The 20,421-nt window shown below is 36.6% G+C and overlaps 1 long non-coding RNA gene across 1 annotated transcript in view; it reads right to left on the bottom strand.

The window, feature by feature from the left end:
* Nucleotides 1-17,223, bottom strand: part of LOC137315154 (uncharacterized) — a 41,760-nt gene extending 24,537 nt beyond the window's left edge. Inside the window, exons 1-3 of the long non-coding RNA XR_010961327.1 lie at nucleotides 17,091-17,223; nucleotides 13,503-13,598; nucleotides 5,513-5,793 (exon numbers count right to left, since the gene is read on the bottom strand). This is a non-coding gene — a long non-coding RNA (uncharacterized lncRNA). The remainder of the gene's footprint in view (nucleotides 1-5,512; nucleotides 5,794-13,502; nucleotides 13,599-17,090) is intronic.
* Between the last annotated feature and the right edge of the window lie 3,198 nt (nucleotides 17,224-20,421).

Here is a 20,421-nt window from a genome sequence, read left to right as displayed (position 1 = left end):
TTCAGTAATTACTTTTTAAACAGAGATTGGAAATGGACTCTCATACTTGTTGGTAATTTCAGTACTTTCTTTTTTTATAAACATTCCCTTTTGGCAATTTGAGTTGCAACTTTTTATATAAAGAGTAGTGATGACCCTTCCTACCTGCGGGTAATTTCAGTTGTCACCTTTTTATATAAAATTAGTGATGGGGCGTCCTGACCGTTGGGAATTTCAGTGCTTACTCTTTATATATCGATTAGTGATGGACCCTCTTACCTGTTGGTAACTTCAACAGTTACTTTTTTAGGTAAATATTAGTGATGTGGTCTCCTGCCTTTTGATAATTTCAGTCGTTACTTTTTATGTAAAGATTAGTGACAGGGCCTCCTGCCTTTTGGTAATTTCAGTGGTTAGTTTTTATGTGAAGATTAGTGACGGGGCCTCCTGCCTTTTGGTAATTTCAGTGGTTACTTTTTTATATAAAGGCTAGTGATGGGACCCTCATACCTGCTGGTAATTTGACTCGTTCCTTTTTATATAAAGATTCGTGATGGTCCCTCCTGCCTGTTGGTAATTTCAGTGTTTACTTTTTATATAAAGATTAGTGATGGACACTCCTTCCTGTTGGTAATTTGAGCTGTTACTTTTTATATTAAGATTCGTGATGGACCTTTCTCCCTTTTGTAATTTCAGTGGTTTCTTTTTATATAAAGATTAATGATGACCCCCCCCCACCTGTGGGTAATTTCAGTCGTTACTTTTTCAAATGAAATTAGTGATGGACCCTCCTCCATGTTGGTAACTTCAGTGGTTACTTTTTACATAAAGATTAGTGATGGACCCTTCTCCCTGTAGATAATTTGTGTGGTTAATTTTCATGTAAGTATTAGTGATGGACCCTCCTAACCGTTGATCATTTCAGTAGTTACTTCTATATCAAGATTAGTGACCGACAATCCTACCTGGTGGTGATTTCAGTGGTTAATTTTTAAGGTAAAGATTAGTGATGGAACCCTCATAATTACTGGTAATTTCAGTAGTTACTTTTTGTATTATCATAAGTGATGGACCCTCCTACCTGGTGGTAATTTCAGTATTTACGTTTTATATAAAGATAAATGATGGCCCCTCCTCCCTGTTGGTAATTTGAGTTGTTACGTTTTATATAAAGATTATTGAAGGACCCTCCTCCCTGTTGGTAATTTCATTAGTTACTTATTTATATAAAATTAGTGATGGGGCCCACTGCCTTTTCGTGATTTCACTTGTTACTTCTTATACAAAGATTAGTGAGGACCCTCCTACCTGTTGGTAATTTCAGTAGTTTATCTTTTTTTGTAAAGATTATTGATGGACCCTCCTGCCTGTTGGTAATTTCAGTAGCTGCTTTTTATATAAAAAATAGCGTTGGACCCGACTGCCTGGTGTGAATTTAAGTAGTTACTTTTGAACAAAACATTAGTGATGGACTCTCAACCCTGATGGTAAATTCTAAACAATTTTACAACACCAAGTTATAGTCCAGCAATTTTATTTTAAATTCACAAGCTTTCGGAGGCTACCTCCTTCCTCAGGTGAACGATGTGGAAAATTTCCACATCGTTCACCTGAGGAAGGAGGTAGCCTCTGAAAGCTTGTGAATTTAAAATAAAATTGCTGGACTATAACTTGGTGTTGTAAAATTGTTTACAATTGTCAACCCCAGTCCATCACCAGCATCTCCACACGATGGTAAATTCAGTTGTTTCCTTTCATGTCAAGATTTCTGATGGACACTGCCACCTGGTGGTAGTTTCAGTAGTTATTTTTTTCGGTGAGGATAAGGGATGGGACCTCCTGCTTGTTGGTAATTTCAGTCGTTACTTTTTTACGTGAAGGTGAGTGATGGACCCTCCGACCTGTTGGTAATTTCAGGATTTACTTTTTTAAAATCAAGATTCGTTATGCGGCCTCCTGCCTGTTGGTAAATTCAGTAGTTTATTTTTCTTTTATAAAGATTAATGATGGACACTACTTTCTGGTAGTGATTTCAATGGTTACTTTTATATGCAAAGATTAATGATGGACCCTCCGACCTGTTGGTAATTTCAGTCGTTACATTTTTATAAAAATTTAGTGATGGGCCTCCTGCTTGGTGGTAATTTCAGTAGTTACTTTTTATATAAAGTTTAGTAATGGGTTCCTCCTACCTTTTGGTAATTTCAGCCGCTATATTTTTATGTAAAGATTAGTGATGGACACTCCTACCTGATGGTAATTTCAGTGTTTTTTTTTGTAAAGATTAGTGATGGGCCCTCCTAGCTGGTGGTAATTTCAGTAATTGCTTTTTATATAAAGATTAGTGATGGACCTTCCCACCTGGTGGTAATTACAGTAGTTACTTATTATGTAAGCATAAGTGACGTACCCTCCTCCCTGTTGGTAATTTCACCAGTTACTTTTTTGATAACGATTTGTGATGGACCCTCCGACCTGTTGCTAATTTGAGTTGTCACTTTTTCTCTGTTAAATTAGTGATGGGCCTCATGCCTCTCGGTAATTTCAGTGGTTACTTTTTATATAAAGATTATTGATCGAACCTCCTCCCTGTTGGTAATTTGACTTGTTACTTTTTGATAAAGATTTGTGATGGACACTCCTACCTTCTGGTAATTTCAATAGTTATTTTTTTTATTAGTTAAAGATTAGTGATGGGACATCCTGCCTGTTGGTAATTTCAGCAGTTAATTTTTATGTAAAGATGAGTGATAGGACCTTCATACCCGCTGGTCATTTCAGTGGTTACTTTTTATATAAAGATTAATGATGGACGTTCCTACCTGGTGGTAATTTCAGCAGTTATTTTTGAATAAAAATTTGTGATGGACCATCCTACCTGTTGGCAATTTCAGTCGATTCTTTTTTATTTAACGATTAGTGATGGACCCTTCTTCCTGTTGATAATTTTTTTAGTTACTTTTCATGTAAAGATTAGTGATGGACCCTCCTTCGTATGATTATTTCAGTCGTTATTTTTTATATAAAATTAGTGATGGCGCCTCCTCTCTGTTGGTAACTTCAGTAGTTACTTTTGATATAAAGATTAGTGATGCACCCTCCTACCGGGTGGTAATTTCAATAGTTAATTATTATTTAAAGATTAGTGATCGACATTCCTCTCGGTTGGTAATTTGAGTTGTTACTTTTTATATAAAGATTAGTGATGGGGCCATCTGCCTGTTGGTAATTTCAGTAGTTATTTATTTTTTAAGTTTTAGTGATGGACCCTCCGACCTGTCCGTAATTTTAGTAGTTACTTTTCAGATAAAGATTATTGCTGGACCCTCCTTCCTGTTGGTAATTTGACTTGTTACTTTTTTATGAAGATGAGTGATGGACACTCCTACCTTCTGGTAATTTCAGTAGGTTTTTTTTTAGTTAAAGGTTAGTGATGGAGCCTCCTACCTGCTCGAAATTTCAGTAGTTACTTTTTATATAAAGATTAATGATGGACCCTCCTCCCTGGTGGTAATTTCAGGCGTTACTTTTTATATAAAGATTAGCGATGGACCCTTCAACCCGTTGGTAATTTCAGTGGTTACTTCTTTATTTAAAATTAGTGATGGAGCATCCTACCTGTTGGTAATTTGAGTTGTAAATGTTCATGTAAAGATTTGGGATGGACCCTCCTACCTGTTAGTAATTTCAGAAGTTACTTTTTATAGAAAGATTAGTGCTTGGACCCTCATACCTGCTGGTAATTTGAGTGGTTACTTTTTAATATAAAATTAGTGATTTATATAAAATTATTGATGGGTTTCCTGCCTGTTGGTAATTGCAGTGGTTACTTCTAATATAAAGATTAGTGATGGACCCTCCTCCTTGTTGGTAATTTGATTTGTAACATTTTATGTGAAGATTAGTGCTTGGACCCTCATACGTGTTGGTAATTTGGCATGTTACTTTTTGTATAAAGATTAATGATGGACCCTACTTCCTTTTGGTAATTTCTGTATTTACTTTTTATATAAAGTTTAGTGATGGACCCTCCTCCCTGTTGGTAATTTGAGTGATTATTTTTCATATATAGATTTGTTTTGGGCCTTCCTGCCTGTTGGTAATTTGAGTTGTTACTTTTTATATAAAGATTAGTGATTGACCCTCCGACCTGTTTGTAATTTCAGTAGTTACCTTTCTATATAAAGATTAGTGATTGACACTCCGACCTGTTGGTAATTTCAGTCGTTACTGTTCATATCAAGATTAGTGCTGGGGCCCTGAAAGTTTGTTGATGTTTTTCCACCTCTGTCATGGAACCATTTATTCATACTGGCGTCCTCTCTCCTCAAAATGTGATAACCAGGAACATTTCACTGTGTTCTGTGAAAACCCAGGCCCTGACTTATAGATACTAGATCACATCTCTCATGATTCTGACTTTCCAAACGTGTTTTGAATATTTTGTAGATTCACAGACATAACACACAATCTGAACTCAAATTCATTGGAATGTTGACCCGTTCACGTTTTCAATTTTTAATATCGAGTTACTTCTTCAAAACCTCCTTCCGTTTTCCTGCTCATAACTTTTCACTATTTCATAAATCTTCTGTTCCTGCTGCAAAAGTTTCATTTATTCCACTCAGTGCTGTGGCGCTCCGACCCGTTGATATTAAAAGTAACTACTCAAATTACCATGACTAACGATCAGAAACCACCCATCTGTGTGAAAGATGGTTTCCGCCCTGAACCGATATCCCTTTAAAACATTCGTGAAGTTTGTTTCTATCTGAAGGGAACGACCTTTCTTCAGTTGAGCAAGTTTAACAAATAACACCCTCGCTAACATATTTTAGCAAAAACAGACGACCCTGCTCCATTCTCCTATTAATTGGAATCAAACTAATTGATTACAATTAATCAGGAATACGTTTTGTCTCCGATGTTGCTCCTATCCTGTCATTGGATCGCGTTCATTCCGACCCATCGGGTAACCATATGCTGATTTTCCAGGTATCAGGCAGAGAGCGATAATCGGCCATTGCGAAAGAGTTAACCCTTTACTGAGCTGAACTGTGTGTTCGATCAGTCTTTGATCAGTTCAATAAAAGTGTACCGGGCACAAAACGGTTGAGTGAGTAAAAAGAGCAAGTATTACAGTTACACATCAATGCTTAAAGAGTGAGAAAGGACAGTTTCCCACCCCTGTTTACCGAATATCAAATTCTAACATGGGGAGGAGGTACCGCTGGACGAGGATGGTGCAAATCTCCAGAGTTCGTGTTCCTGCTTTCTTTCCCAGAGCCGCGTTAAATTGTGTCTGGGGGAGTTTGGTGGGGACCATGAAGGGAGAAGCCCTGAAATTCCCAGTGTAAAATAGCCGGACTTCAGTCAGTGTCTGAGCGAAAAATCAGTGAATTGTTCCGTCCGCGAGGAATAGAGAGTTCCGTTCGCCGGGGAACATATCTGACCGCAGGAAATCGGCTTTACAAATGAGGAAGGGGCAGAAAAAGTTAATTAATAAAACAAATTGACACTACATTAAGCTTACCTTGATCCCGCAAGGATTTTCCGTCTCTCAATGTCCGTGTAGATTTTGCCAATTATATCCTTGTTATTTCATTGTAATCAATCGAGTACAAGTTCTTTGCTTTATTTCAGCAGTTCACAACTTGGGAATTTGATTCGATCCTTGTTATGTGAGACTCAGAGCACCGCCCATTGTGAAAGCTGCTGCCAGACATCAGGATGGATTTCAACACAGACATTCCTCATTTGTTTCAGAAATTGTGAACAAAGTTGGTTCTAAATGTTCTTTTTCTCTTCTTGTTCCTGGGAATTTCAGCAAAATAGATACTTGTTTAGAAATAAATTGCTACATTTGCATCAGGGACATTGTTTACTTGAGTCCCATCAATTTTCTGATGTTGGCGCTTTATACCCTGCGGCCAAGAGCCAGTGTTTCGTCAGTGAGCTGAGGAGAGGCTGTTTTTGAAAGTGAGGATATTAACCATTATACCGCCGAATTAAACTATGTCTGAGCATCAATCAGCTCAATCACTGGGGGAATGGACAGTATGGGTAAATGATGTGTTTATATATCATTAAATAAGCTGTTAAATGGACAGAGTGGCTAAATGATGGGTTTATATTTCATTAAATACACTGTTAAATGAACAGTGTGGGTAAATGATGGGTTTATATATCATTAAATGCTCTGTTAAATGGACAGTGTGGGTAAATGATGGGTTTATATATCATTAAATACTCTGTTAAATGGACAGCGCGGTTAAATGGACACTTTATAAATCATTAAATACACTGTTAAACGGACAGTCTGGTTAAATGGTGGGTTTATATGTCATGAAATAGACCTTTAAATGGACAGTGTGGGTAAATTTTGGGTTGAAATATCATTAAATACACTGCTAAATGGATAGTGTGGTTAATTGGATGGTTCATATATCATTAAATACACTGTTAAATGGACAGTCTGGTTAAATGGTGGGTTCATATATCATTAAATACACTGTGAAATGGACAATGGCGATAAATTGTGGGTTTATATATCATTAAATACCATGTTAGATGGACTGTGTGGTTAAATGGTAGGTTCATATATCATTAAATACAATGTTAAATGGACAGTGCGGGTAAATGGACACTTTATAAATCATTAAATACACTATTAAATGGTCAGTGCTTGTCAATGGTGGGTTTATATATCATTAAATACACTGTTAAATGGACAATGTCAATAGATTGTGGGTTTATTTATCATTAAAAACAATGTTAAATGGACAGTGTGGGTAAATGGTGGGTTTATATATCATTAAATACACTGTTAAATGGACAGTCTGGTGAAATGGTGGGTTCATATATCATTAAATACACTTATAAACGGACAGTGTGTGTAAATGGTATGTTTATATATAATTAAATACACTGTTATATGGACGGTCTGGTTAAATGTTGAGTTCATATATCATTAAATACACTGCTAAATTGACAGTGCGGGTAAATGGACACTTTATAAATCATTAAATACACTGTTAAGCGGACAGTGTGTGTCAATGGTGGGTTACATATCATTAAATCAACTGTTAATTGGACATACACTGTTAAATGGACAATGTCAATAGATTGTTGGTTTATTTATCATTAAATACATTGTTAAATGGACAGTGTGTGTAATTGGTGGGTTCATATATCATGATATACACTTTTAAATGGAAAGTGTGTGTTATTGGTGGGTTTATATATCAATAATTACACTGTTAAATGGACAGTGTGGGTAAATGGTGGGTTTATATATCATTACATACACTGTTAAATGGAAATTACGAGTAGATGCTGTGTTCACATATCATTAAATACACTGTTAAAAGGACAGTCTCGTTAAATTGTTGGTTCATATATCATTAAATACACTGTTAAATGGACAGTGTTTTTAAATGGTCGGTTTATATATCATTAAATACATCGTTAAATGGACAGTGTGTGTTATTGGTGGGTTTATATATCATTAAATACAATGTTAAATGGACAGTGTGGTTAAATGGTTGGTTTATATTTCATTAAATACACTGTTAAATGGACAGTCTGGTTAAATAGTGGGTTCATGTATCATTAAATGCACTGGTAAATGGACAGTCATTGTAAATGGTACGTTCATATATCATTAAATACACTGTTAAATGGACAGTGCAGGTAAATGGACACTCTATAAATCACTAAATACACTGTTAAATGGTCAATGCGGGTCAATGGTGGGTTCATGTATCATTAAATACACTGTGAAATGGACAGTGTGTGTAAATGGTTGATTTATATTTCATTAAATACACTGTTAAATGGACAGTCTGGTTAAATGTTGGGTTCATATATCATTAAATACACTGGTTAATGGACAAATGTCGATAACTTGTGGGTTAATATATCATTAAATACACTTTTAAATGGACAGTGTGGGTAAATGTTCGGTTTATATATCATTAAATTCACTGTTAAATGGTCAGTGCGTGTCAATGGTGGGTTTATATATCATTAAATACACTGTTAAATGGACAATGTCAATTGATTGTGGGTTTATTTATCATTAATACAATGTTAAATGGACAGTGTGGGTAAATGGTGGGTTCATATTTCATTAAATACACCGTTAAATGGACAGTGTGTGTAAATGGTGGTTTAATATATCATTAAATACATGTTAAATGGACAGTGTTGTTGAATGATTGGTTCATATATCATTAAATGCACTGTTAAATGGACAGTGTGTGTAAATGGTGGGTTTCTATATCATTAAATACACTGTTAAATGGACAGTCTGGTTAAATGGTGGGTTTATATATCATTAAATAGATTTTAAATGGACAGTGTGGGTAAATGTTGGGTTCGTATATCATTAAGTACACTGTTAAATGGACAGTGTGTGTAAATGGTTGATTTATATTTCATTAAATACATTGTCAAATGGACAGTGTGGGTAAATGGTGGGTTTATATATCATTAAATACAGTGTTAAATGGACAGTGTGTGTTCTTGGTTTATTTATGTATCAATAATTACACTGTTGAATGGTCAGTCTGGTTCAATGTTGGGTTCATACATCATTAAATGCACTGATAAATGGACAGCGTTGTTAAAATGTGTTTTCATGTAACATTAAATACACTGTTCAATGGACAATGTCGATAAATTGTGGGTTTATATATCATTAAATACACTGTTAATTGGACAGTGTGGGTAAATGTTGGGTTTATATATCATTAAATACACTTTTAAATGGATAGTGTGTGTAAATGGTATTTTTATATATCATTAAATACACTGTTATATGGACGGTCTGGTTAAATGTTGATTTCATATATCATTACATACACTGTTGAATTGACAATGCGGGTAAATGGACACTTTATAAATCATGAAATACACTGTTAAATTTTTGAGTGCGGGTAAAGGGTGGGTTCATATATCATTAAATACACTGTTTAATGTACAGTGTTGGTAAATGTTGGGTTCATATATCTTTACATACACTGTTAAATGGACAATGTCAATAGATTGTTGGTTTATTTATCATTAAATACATTGTTAAATGGACAGTGTAGGTAAATGGCGGCTTTATATAACATTAAATACACCTTTAAATGGACAGTGTGGATAAATATATGTTCAGATATCATTAAATACACTGTTAAATGGACAGTGTGGGGAAATGATGGTTTTTTTCTAACGTTCAATACACTATTAAATGGACAGTGTGGGTAAATGGTGGGTTTATATATCATTAAATACAATGTTAAATGGACAGTCTGGTTAAATGGAGTATTCATATATCATTAAATACACTGTTAAATGGACAGTGTGGGTAAATGGTAGGTTTATATATCATTAAATACACTGTTAAATGGACAGTGTGGGTAAATGGTAGGTTTATATATCATTAAATACAATGTCAAATGGACAGTGCGGGTAAATGGTGTTTTCCTATATCATTAAATACACGTTAAATGGGCAGTGCGACTAAATGGTGGATTTATATATCATTAAATACACTGTTTAATGTACAGTGTTGGTAAATGTTGGGTTCATATATCTTTACATACACTGTTAAATGGACAATGTCAATAGATTGTTGGTTTATTTATCATTAAATACATTGTTAAATGGACAGTGTGGGTAAATGGCGGCTTTATATAACATTAAATACACCTTTAAATGGACAGTGTGGATAAATATATGTTCAGATATCATTAAATACACTGTTAAATGGACAGTGTGGGGAAATGATGGTTTTTTTCTAACGTTCAATACACTATTAAATGGACAGTGTGGGTAAATGGTGGGTTTATATATCATTAAATACAATGTTAAATGGACAGTCTGGTTAAATGGAGTATTCATATATCATTAAATACACTGTTAAATGGACAGTGTGGGTAAATGGTAGGTTTATATATCATTAAATACACTGTTAAATGGACAGTGTGGGTAAATGGTAGGTTTATATATCATTAAATACAATGTTAAATGGACAGTGCGGGTAAATGGTGTTTTCCTATATCATTAAATACACGTTAAATGGGCAGTGCGACTAAATGGTGGATTTATATATCATTAAATACACTGTTAAATGTGCAGTGTGGGTAAATGTTGGGTTCATATATCTTTAAAAGCACTTGTTAAATGGACAATGTCAATAGATTGTGGGTTTATTTATCATTAAATACACTGTTAACTGGACAGTGTGGGTAAATGGTGGTTTTATAGATCAGTAAATGCACTGTTAAATGGACAGTGTGTGTATATGGTGGGTTTATATATCATTAAATACACTGTTAAATGGACTGTCTGGTTAAATGGTTGGTTTATATATCATTAAATACACTGTTAAATGGACTGTCTGGTTAAATGGTGGGTTAATAGGTCATTAAATACACTGTTAAATGGACAGTGCGGGTAATTGGTGGGTTCATATATGATTAAATACACTGATAAATGGACAGTGCGAGTAGATGTTGGGTTTATATATCATTAAATATACTATTAAATGGACAGTCTCGTTTAATGGTCGGTTCATATATCATTAAAGACACTGTTAAATGGACAGTGTTTGTAAATGGTAAGTTTACAGATCATTAAATACACTGTTAAATGGACCGTGTGGGTAAATGGTGGGTTTATATATCATTAAATACACTGTTTAATGGACAGTGTGGGTAATGGTTGGTTTATATATCATTAAATACACTGTTAAATGGACATTCTGGTTGAATGGTGGGTTCATATATCAGAAAATACACTGTTAAATGGACAATGTCAACAGATTGTGTGTTTATTTATCATTAAATACACTGTTAAATGGACAGTGTGGATAAATATTTGATTATATATCATTAAATGCAATGTTAAGTGGACAGTGCAGGTAAATGGTGGCTTTCTATACCAATAAATACACCTTTAAATGGACAGTGTGGATAAATGTGGGTTAAGATATCATGAAATACACTTTTTAATGGACAGTGCAGATAAATGGACACTTTATAAATCATTAAATACACTGTTAAATGGACAGTGTGGTTAAATGGTTGGTTTATATAACATTAAATACACTGTTAAGTGGACAGTGTGGGTAAATGGTGTGTTTATATATCATTAAATACATGTTAAATGGACAGTGTGGGTAAATGATGGTTTAAATATCATTAGATACACTGTTAAATGGACAGTGTGGGTAAATGATGGATTTATATATCATTAAATACACTGTTAAATGTACAGTGTGCGTAATCGATGGGTTTATATATCATAAAATACACTATGAAATGGACAGTGTGGGTAAATCATGGTTTAAATATCCTTAAATACACTATTAAATGGACAGTGTGGGTAAATCATGGTTTAAATATCCTTAAATACACTATTAAATGGACAGTGTGGGTAAATGATGGGTTTATATATCATTAAATAAACTGCTAAATGGACAGTGTGATTAAATGTTGGGTTCATCGGTCATTAAATACAATTTTAAATGGACATTCTGGTTAAATGTTGGGTTCATATATCATTAAATACACTGTTAAAAGGACAGCGTTTGCAAATGGTGGGTTTATATATCATTAAATACACTGTTAAATGGACAGTCTGGTTAAAGGGTGGGTTTATATATCATGAACACACTGTTAAATGGACTGTGTGTGTAAATGGTAGGTTTATATATCAGAAAATAAACAGTAATATGGACAGTGTTTTAAATGGTGGGTTTATATATCATTAAGTACACTGTTAAATGTTCAATGTTAGTAAATGGTGGGTTCATATATCTTTAAATACACTGTTAAATGGACAGTGTGTGAAAATGCTGGGGTCATTTATCATTAAATACACTTTTAAATGGACAGTGTGTGTAAATGCTGCGTTCATTTCGCATTAAATACACTTTTAAATGGACAGTGTGTGTAAATGGTGGTTTAATATATCATTAAATACACTGTTAAATGGACAGTGTGTGCAAATGCTGGGTTCATATATCATTAAATACACTGTTAAATGGACAGTGTGTGTAAATGGTAGGTTTATATATCATTAGATACATTGTTAAATGGACAGTGCGGGTAAATGGTGGGATTATATATCATTAAATACACTGTTAAATGGACAATGTTGTTAATGGTGGGTTCATATATCTTTAAATACACTGTTAAATGGACAATGTCAATAGATTGTGGGTTTATTTATCATTAAATACACTTTTAAATGGACAGTGTGTGTAAATGGTGGTTTAATATGTCATCAAATACACTGTTAAATGGACAGTGTGGGTAAATGATGGATTTATATATCATTAAATACATTGTTAAATGGACAGTGTGGGTAAATGTTGGGTTTATATATCATTAAATACACTGTTAAATGGACAGTCTGTGTAAATGGTGGGTTTATATATCATTAAATACACTGTTAAATGGACAGTGTGGGTAAATGTTGGGTTTATATATCATTAAATACATTGTTAAATGGACAGTGTGGGTAAATGTTGGGTTTATATATCATTAAATACACTGTTAAATGGACAGTGTGGGTAAATGGTGGGTTTATATATCATTAAATCACTGTTAAATGGACAGTGTGTGTAAATGGTGGGTTCATATATCATTAAATACACTGTTAAATGGACAGTGTGTGTAAATGGTAGGTTCATTTATCATTAAATACACTGTTAATCGCACAATGTCGATAAATTATGGGTTTATATATCCGTTCCCTTCGTCCTGAACTCACCCTATTGTTGTTTGTCGGTTCAGATCGTAACCGTCCCTTCCCGTCTTCCTCAACTCACCCTAGTGTCCCAAGAACATGAACCATTCCCTCCTGCTCCAGCCCTGCAGCCGGACATTGACCTGCCTCATATTGTCCTCCTTAAGCAGCCCAGCGCAAAACAATCCAGAGATCACCACCTTCAGGCCTTGTTGTTCAGTCTTGGGCTCCAGAGTTAATATTCATTCTATAAACGGAGCTCTTTCCTTGTTATTCGTTCCGGCCATGACTATTTTCCTCTCTCCTTTCCTTCCCAGAGAGTGTACAACCTGTTCCAGGAAGTTCTTCGCTCTGATACCAGGAAGGCAACTTACCAATTGGGACCTGCTCAGGGCTGCAGAACAGTCTGTTTACTCGCCTGACTATAGAAACTCGCAACACTATCGCGCTCCTATTCCTGTGCCTAACCTGCCTGTCACACCTGCGCCACTCGGGGTGTCCCCCTACTCCCTGGTGTCACACTATTAATCAGGAAGGCCAGCCTGAGTCACTGTCTCTATCCACCTTGCAGTCCCTAACACCAGTTATCTACCGGACAGTTCCAGTACTGATGTCCCTCTACCTGTGACTGCACTGCCCCACTAGATGTTCACTCACTTCTCTCTATCCACAAAGTATCTGCTCGGTTTTCTCTTCTTGTGTGAGCTGCAGGTTCTTGTTCGTGAGCTGGACCCTTTATCAGGACACAATTGATATTTTAAAGGTTGTTCTGAACCTACCGGTGTCTATTCTCATTCTTGTTGATGATGTTGGGTCTTCTCCCCTGTTTGGTCCTTCAGCCATGGAGGTGACAGGCGTTCCAAGATTCTGATGCTCTGTAATAAATATATTAATAGGAGGGTTAGAGTGAAATATTGAAATGAGAATGATAAAACGTCGCCTTGTCGCGATATCAAGTCCCTCCTCCCCCATCAGTACAACAGCTGTTCGCTCTGGAATCTAGCATTTCCCGACTGTAAGGATCAACTCTCCACATGAGGTGCGGCAAAGACAGCTGCCCAGTGAAACCCAATGAGACCCACTGATCTTCACAACCCAGTTGTAGCCGGCCGAGATTCTGCACTGGGAGCACCAATTGGTCAGGTTTACTCACCGTGCAGGCCAGCACCAGACTTATTCCTGAGGTAGTGAATCTTCTGGAGGGCAATATGGAGCGAGGTGATGAATTAAATGATCCTTCACTCGGTGTTACCCAGTCTGGCGCTGTTGTATTATTTTATTCACAGATTTATTTTTAATATTTTTAATGTGTTGAGTTTTGATATTAAATTCCGGTATTTTATGAATCTGATATCTATCTACATACACAGTTTGGAGCTGTGTGAGAATTTTCTGCTCTCTATGGACAGTGACATTGTCCGTGTGTTCATGGAGATGTGTTTTGGTTGGTGCTTCTATTTGAATATATTTACCGTATCTCTCATGGTATCAGCACCTGACTAATGAGCACTGTCGGAGGTGAGGAATTTCCGTTCAATAATATCAACACTAATGTATAATATTCTGAATCGTGTAACTTTAAACATATGCTGCACATTTATCTTTGCGTTATCTTTTGGGGTCGTACAATCTCAGAAAACACCACAAATTTCTAAGTTGAAGATTTGAAGGCTGTTTTATAATCATAATTCTCCATTTTGTGTGCGCCTTGCTGTATGTGTGCGCAAATGCAAGAGCAACCAATCAAACTATCAGTACCGGTGCTTTCCTTTCCACACTGTTTGAATGTAAAAGCGGTTCATGTCGGTCTGGAAATTTCTGCAAACTATCGTTGAAGTTATTCTCTACCATAAATGTACGACCAAGTTTGAGACCTTGTAAGATGCAGTTATCTGTTGTTTCAGTCACGCTCACACTAGTGCTTTAAACGGACAACAGCAACAAAAACTTAAATTTACACCTACACTAATTACATTAGTGTGATCAAACACAAGATTCATTTGAGCAGTTACTTGCTTTTATATATAAAGACTAGAGATCGGGCCCTCAAACCTGTTGGTAATTTGAATGGTTACTTTTTATATAAATATTAGTGATGGACCCTCCTACCTGTTGGTAATTTCTGTAGTTACTTTTTGTCTGAAGATTAGTGATGGACCCTCCTACCTGTTTGTAATTCAGTAGTTATTTTTACATAAAGATTAGTGATGGACCTTCCTACCGGGTGGTAATTACTGTAGTTACTTTTTAAATAAAGATTTGTGATGGACCCTCCTACACGTTTGTAATTTCAGTAGTTACTTTTTATACAAAGATTAGTGATGCACCCTCCAACCTGTTTCCAGTTCAGTAGTTACTTTTCATGTAAAGATTATTGAAGGACACTGCTCCATGTCGGTAATTTCAGTAATTACTTTTTATATAAAGATTATTGATGGACCGTGGTAGCTGATGTATTTCAGTAGTTAATTTTCATTAAAGATTAGCGATGGAACCTCCTTGCTGTTTGTAATTCAGTAGTTACTTGATATATAAAGATTAGTGATGGACCCTCCCACATGTTGGTGATTTCATTAGTTACTTTTCATATAAAGATTATCGATGGACTCTTCTTCCTGTTTGTAATTCAGTCGTTACTTTTTAGTTAAAGATTAGTGATGGACTGTCCTACCTGTTGGTAATTTCAGTAATTACTTTTTAAAAGAAGATTAGCGATGCACCCTCCGACCGACTTGTAATCCAATAATTACTTTTTAAATAAAGACAAGTGATGGACAAATCTCCCTCTTCGTAATTGCAGGAGTTACTTTATATATAAAGAGTAGTGATGGACCCTCCTACCTGTTGGTAATTTATGTAGTTACTTTTTTTCTGAAGATTAGTGATGGACCCTCCTCCCTGTTTGTAATTCACTAGTTACTGTTCTATAAAGATTAGTGATGGACCCTCCCACCTGTTGTTAATAACTGCAGTTACTTTTATATAATGATTTGTGATGGACCCTCCTACCTGTAGGTAATTTCAGTAATTACTTTTTATATAAAGATTATTGATGGACCGTGGTAGCTGTTTGTAATTCAGTGGTTAATTTTCATTAAAGATTAGCGATGGACCCTCCTTGCTGTTTGTAATTCAGTCGTTACTTTTTATATAAAGATTATTGAAGGACCATCCTCACTGTTGGTAATTTAAATGCTTACTTTTTATATAAAGATTAGTGATGGACCCTCCTCCTGCTGGTAATTTCATTAGTTATTATCTTTAAAAAGATTAGTGATGGACCCACCGACCTGTTGGTAATTAAAGTAGTTACGTTTTATGTAAATATTAATGATGGACCCTCCTACCTGTTGGTAATTTCAGTAATTACATTTTAAACGAAGATTAGTGATGCAGCCTCCTACCTTTTGTAATATAATAGTTACTTTTCAAATAAAGATAAGTGATCCACACACCTCCCTGTTGGTAATTTCAGGAGTTACTTTACATACAAAGATTAGTGATGGACCCTCTTACCTGTTCGTAATTTCAAGTGTTTCTCTTTGTATAAAGATTAATGATGGTCCCTCCCACCTGTTGGTAATTTCAGTAGTTACTTTTTATATAAAGGTTAGTGATGGACCCTGCCACCTGTTTGGAATTCAGTGGTTACTTTTTATATAATGATTAGTGATGGACTCTCCTACCTGTTTGTAATTCAGTATTAATCTTTCTCTAAATATTAGTGATGGTCCCTCCCACCTGTTGGTAATTTCAGTGGTTACTTTTTATATAAAGCTTAGTGATGGATCCTCCGACCTGCTCGTAGTTGTAATCGGCTGATTTTCCAGGTGCCCGGTAGAGCGCGAGAATCGGCCATTGCGACTGTGTTAAAACTTTACGAAGTTGAACTGAATGTTCCATGAGTTTTTGGTCAGTTAAATAAAAGAGTACCGTGCAGAAAACGATTCAGTGAGTAAAAAAAGCCAGTGTCACAGTTACAAATAAATGCATATAGAGTGAGAAAGGTCAGGTTCCCACCCCTGTTCACTGAATATCAATTTCTAAGTTGGAGAGGAGGCACCGCTGGACTACGGTTGTGTAAATCTCGAGAGTTCGTGTTCCTGCTTTCTGTCCTGTAACCGCTTTAAAATGTGTCTGTGGGGAGATTGGTGGGGCCCATGAAGGGATAAGCCCTGAAATTCCAGGTGTAAAATAGCCGACCTTCAGTTCGTGTCTCAGCGAACAATTAGTGAATTGTTCCATCCGCGAGCAAGAAAGCTCCATACGCTGGGGAACATATCAGACCGCGGGAAATCGGCTTTCGAAAGGAGGAAGGGGCAGAAAAAGTTAATTCATAAAACAAATTGACACAACATGAACCTTACCTTGATCCCGCGAGGATTTTCCGTCTCTCACTGTCCGTGCAGATTTTGCAAATTATATCCTTGTTATTTCATTGAAACCAATCGAGTACAAGTTCCTTGCTTTATTTTAGCAGTTCACAACTTGGGAATTTGATCTGATCCTTGTTATGTGAGATTCAGAGCTCCGCCTTCTGTGAAAGCTGCTGCCAGACATCAGGATGGATTTCAACACAAACATTCCTCATTTGTTTCAGAACAGGGAGCGGCCTTTCTGGTGGAATCTAATCGAACCGGTTTGACGATTCGCTGCCAATGCGAACAAAGTCAGTTATAAATTTTACTTCTTCTCTTCTTTTTCCAGGGAGGTTCAGTAAAAAAAGATACTTGGTTAGAAATAAATTGTGACATTTGCATCAGGGACATTGTTTGCTCAAAGTCCCATCGATTTTCTGATGTTTGCGCTTTCAAACCTGGGACCAAAAGCCAGTGTTTCGTCAGGGAGCTGAGGAGAGGCTGTTTCTGAAAGTGAGGACATTAACCATTTAACCGCCGAATTCAGCTGTCGCTGAGCATCAACCACCTCAGTCACTTGTGGAATGAGCACTGTCTTTCCCCAGTTACATTTATCATAGTAAATATTCTGAAGATACAGCAGTTAAATTGTTAAATCCGGAAAGGACCATTTATGTGCTGTGATCGGTATAAGGATCGAATTTCACTCATTTTCAGAGGTCCGAAGAGAGAAAGTGTTTGAGGACAAATTGTGGTGATAATTCCGAGGGACAGATTGTTGTGATCAACCCCAGGGACAGATTGTGGTGATAATTCCGAGGGACGGATTGTTGTGATCAATCCCCGAGATAGGTTGTGGTGATAATTCGGATGGACGGATTGTTGTGATCAACCCCAGGGACAGATTGTGGTGATAATTCCGAGGGACGGATTGTTGTGATCAATCCCAGGGATAGATTAAGTGATAATTCCGAGGGACGGATTGTTGTGATCAATCCCAGGGATAGATTGTGGTGATAATTCCGAGGGACAGATTGTTGTGATCAATCCCAGGGACAGATTGTGGTCATAATTACATAAACTGTTAAATAGACAGTGTGGGTAAATGGTGGGTTTATATATCATTTAATACACTGTTAAAGAGACAGTGTGTGTAAATGATGGTTTTATATATCACCAAATACAAAGTTACAAGGACAATGTGAGTAAATGGTGGTTTATTTCTCATTAAATAGACTGTTAAATGGACAGTGTGGTAAATGGTGGGTTTATGTAACATTAAATGCACTGTTAAATGGGCATTGTGGGGAAATGGTGGGTTTATGTATCATTTAATACACCGTTAAATGGACATTGTGCTTAAATGGTGGGTTTATATATCATTAAATACATTGTTTAATGGACAGTGTGGGTTAATGGTGGGTTTATATATCATTTAATACACCGTTAAATGGACATGGTGCTTAAATGGTGGGTTGATATCTCATTAAGTACATTGTTACGTGGACAGTGTTGGTAAATGATAGGTTTGCATGGACTCTGGGTGCGTTAATTGAGATTTATAAATTGATAAAACGATTCAATAGAGAATTGCACAGAATTACATCGAACGTACGGCATTGAAACACTCCATTCGGCCCAACTGGTCCATAATCCACACGAGACTCCTCCCTCCTTAATTCATCTTCTCCTCCCACCATATCATTTCTCACTCGGATGTTTATCTAGCTTCCCTTACATTCATCTAGGCGACTCGCCTCAATGACTCCTTGTGGTCGTGAGTTCCATAGTCTAACTACTCTCTGGGGAAAGACGTTCCTGCTGAATTCCCTATTGGATTTAGTAGTGACTATCATTTATTTATGGCCCCTAGTTGTGGTTTCGCCCGCAATTTTGATGATCTGAAAGCCCTCTATCAGGTCACCCCTCTATCTTCCCTTTTCCAGAGAAAAGAGCTCCATGTTGATCAATCTTTCCTGATAGTAATAACCTCTCAGTTCTCGTATCATCCTAGTAAATCCTTTTTGCACCTTCTCCAGTGCCTCGATATCCTTTTTTATCATATGGAGACCAGAACTGTACACAGTAATCTAAGTATGGCCTAACCAAGGTTTTATACAACTTTAACATAACTTCTCTGCTTTGCAATTCTATCCATCTGGAAAGAACCTCAGTGCTTGATTTGCTTTTTAATGGCCTTATTAACCTGCATCGTCACATTTAGTGATTTCTGTATCTTTACCCCCAGAACCCTCTGCTCCTCTACACTATTTAGACACTTATCATCCAAGCAGTATGTGGCCCCATTATTTTTCCTACTAAATATAATACACCACACTCATTAGATACAGAGAAGTCATTTCCTCTGATGGAGGTGTCCAGGACAAGGGGGCACAATACTAAAATTAGCGCTGGGCCCTTCAGGTGTGAAACCTGGACGCACTTTTTCACACAAAGTTTACTGGACATGCGGAATGCCCTCCTCCAATAGGTTGTAGATTGTTGGTCAACTGAAAAGATCAGATAATCGGTGCAAGGGAATCGAAGGTAAACTTTGTTAAATATAGTAAACACACCCATTGTTCCACCCTGTGTCCAGTCAGAATTAAACAGTGAAACCCTGAAACCAACCTGCGATTCTGTCTCTGTAGATTTTAAATACTAAGGTCCTGAAATTGATGCTTTTTGTATCTGCCGAGATGCTGACATGATGTGTCCAGGATTCTGGATCTCAATTCACCCCCCACCCAAACCCACGCTATCATAAGAATCTTGTCGTTCAGTCGACAAACAGTGAGACAGGTCAGAACATCGAACTCTCTGGCGCCGTTTCGGAGTCTCCGCCTCTGCCGGGCGAGTCCCAGCAGTTCTCCCGCACCCACCTGGCAGGACAAGACAACAATTGTACAGAAAGTTGTTTTTTAATTTGTGAGTTTGACAGTGCAGTCCTTCTAACTGATCTGCTTTAACCGCAGCAATGCACAAACACGGCCTGCCGGCTCCGGGTATTTTATTGGTGCAGTTTCAAGTTCCCCTTCTAACGTGCTCTGGATTGTGCCGACATTGCCGGCATTAATCCGGTCCTAGGGGAGAAGATTGTGGCCTGGGTGTTCCTTCCTGCCATTATTTCTTTTAATTCCTGGAGTCACTGGTTCAATGCATTATTTACCAGCAATATCAGGAAAGACTTAACAGGCTGTGGCTCTGTTCTCTATTAAGGAGAAGACTGATAGACGACGTGATGGAGGTCTTTATATTCAAAATGATTTCCATAGGGTGGACCTAGAGAAGATGTTACCCCTTGAGGGCGGTCCTAAACTAGAGGCCATGAATATTAGGT

This window comes from Heptranchias perlo, unplaced genomic scaffold, assembly GCF_035084215.1.
Source record: "Heptranchias perlo isolate sHepPer1 unplaced genomic scaffold, sHepPer1.hap1 HAP1_SCAFFOLD_54, whole genome shotgun sequence".
In the NCBI taxonomy this organism is placed as follows: Eukaryota; Metazoa; Chordata; class Chondrichthyes; order Hexanchiformes; family Hexanchidae; genus Heptranchias; species Heptranchias perlo.
Note: the sequence above shows the minus strand (reverse complement) of the source record. Positions and strands in the feature narration are given on the sequence as shown.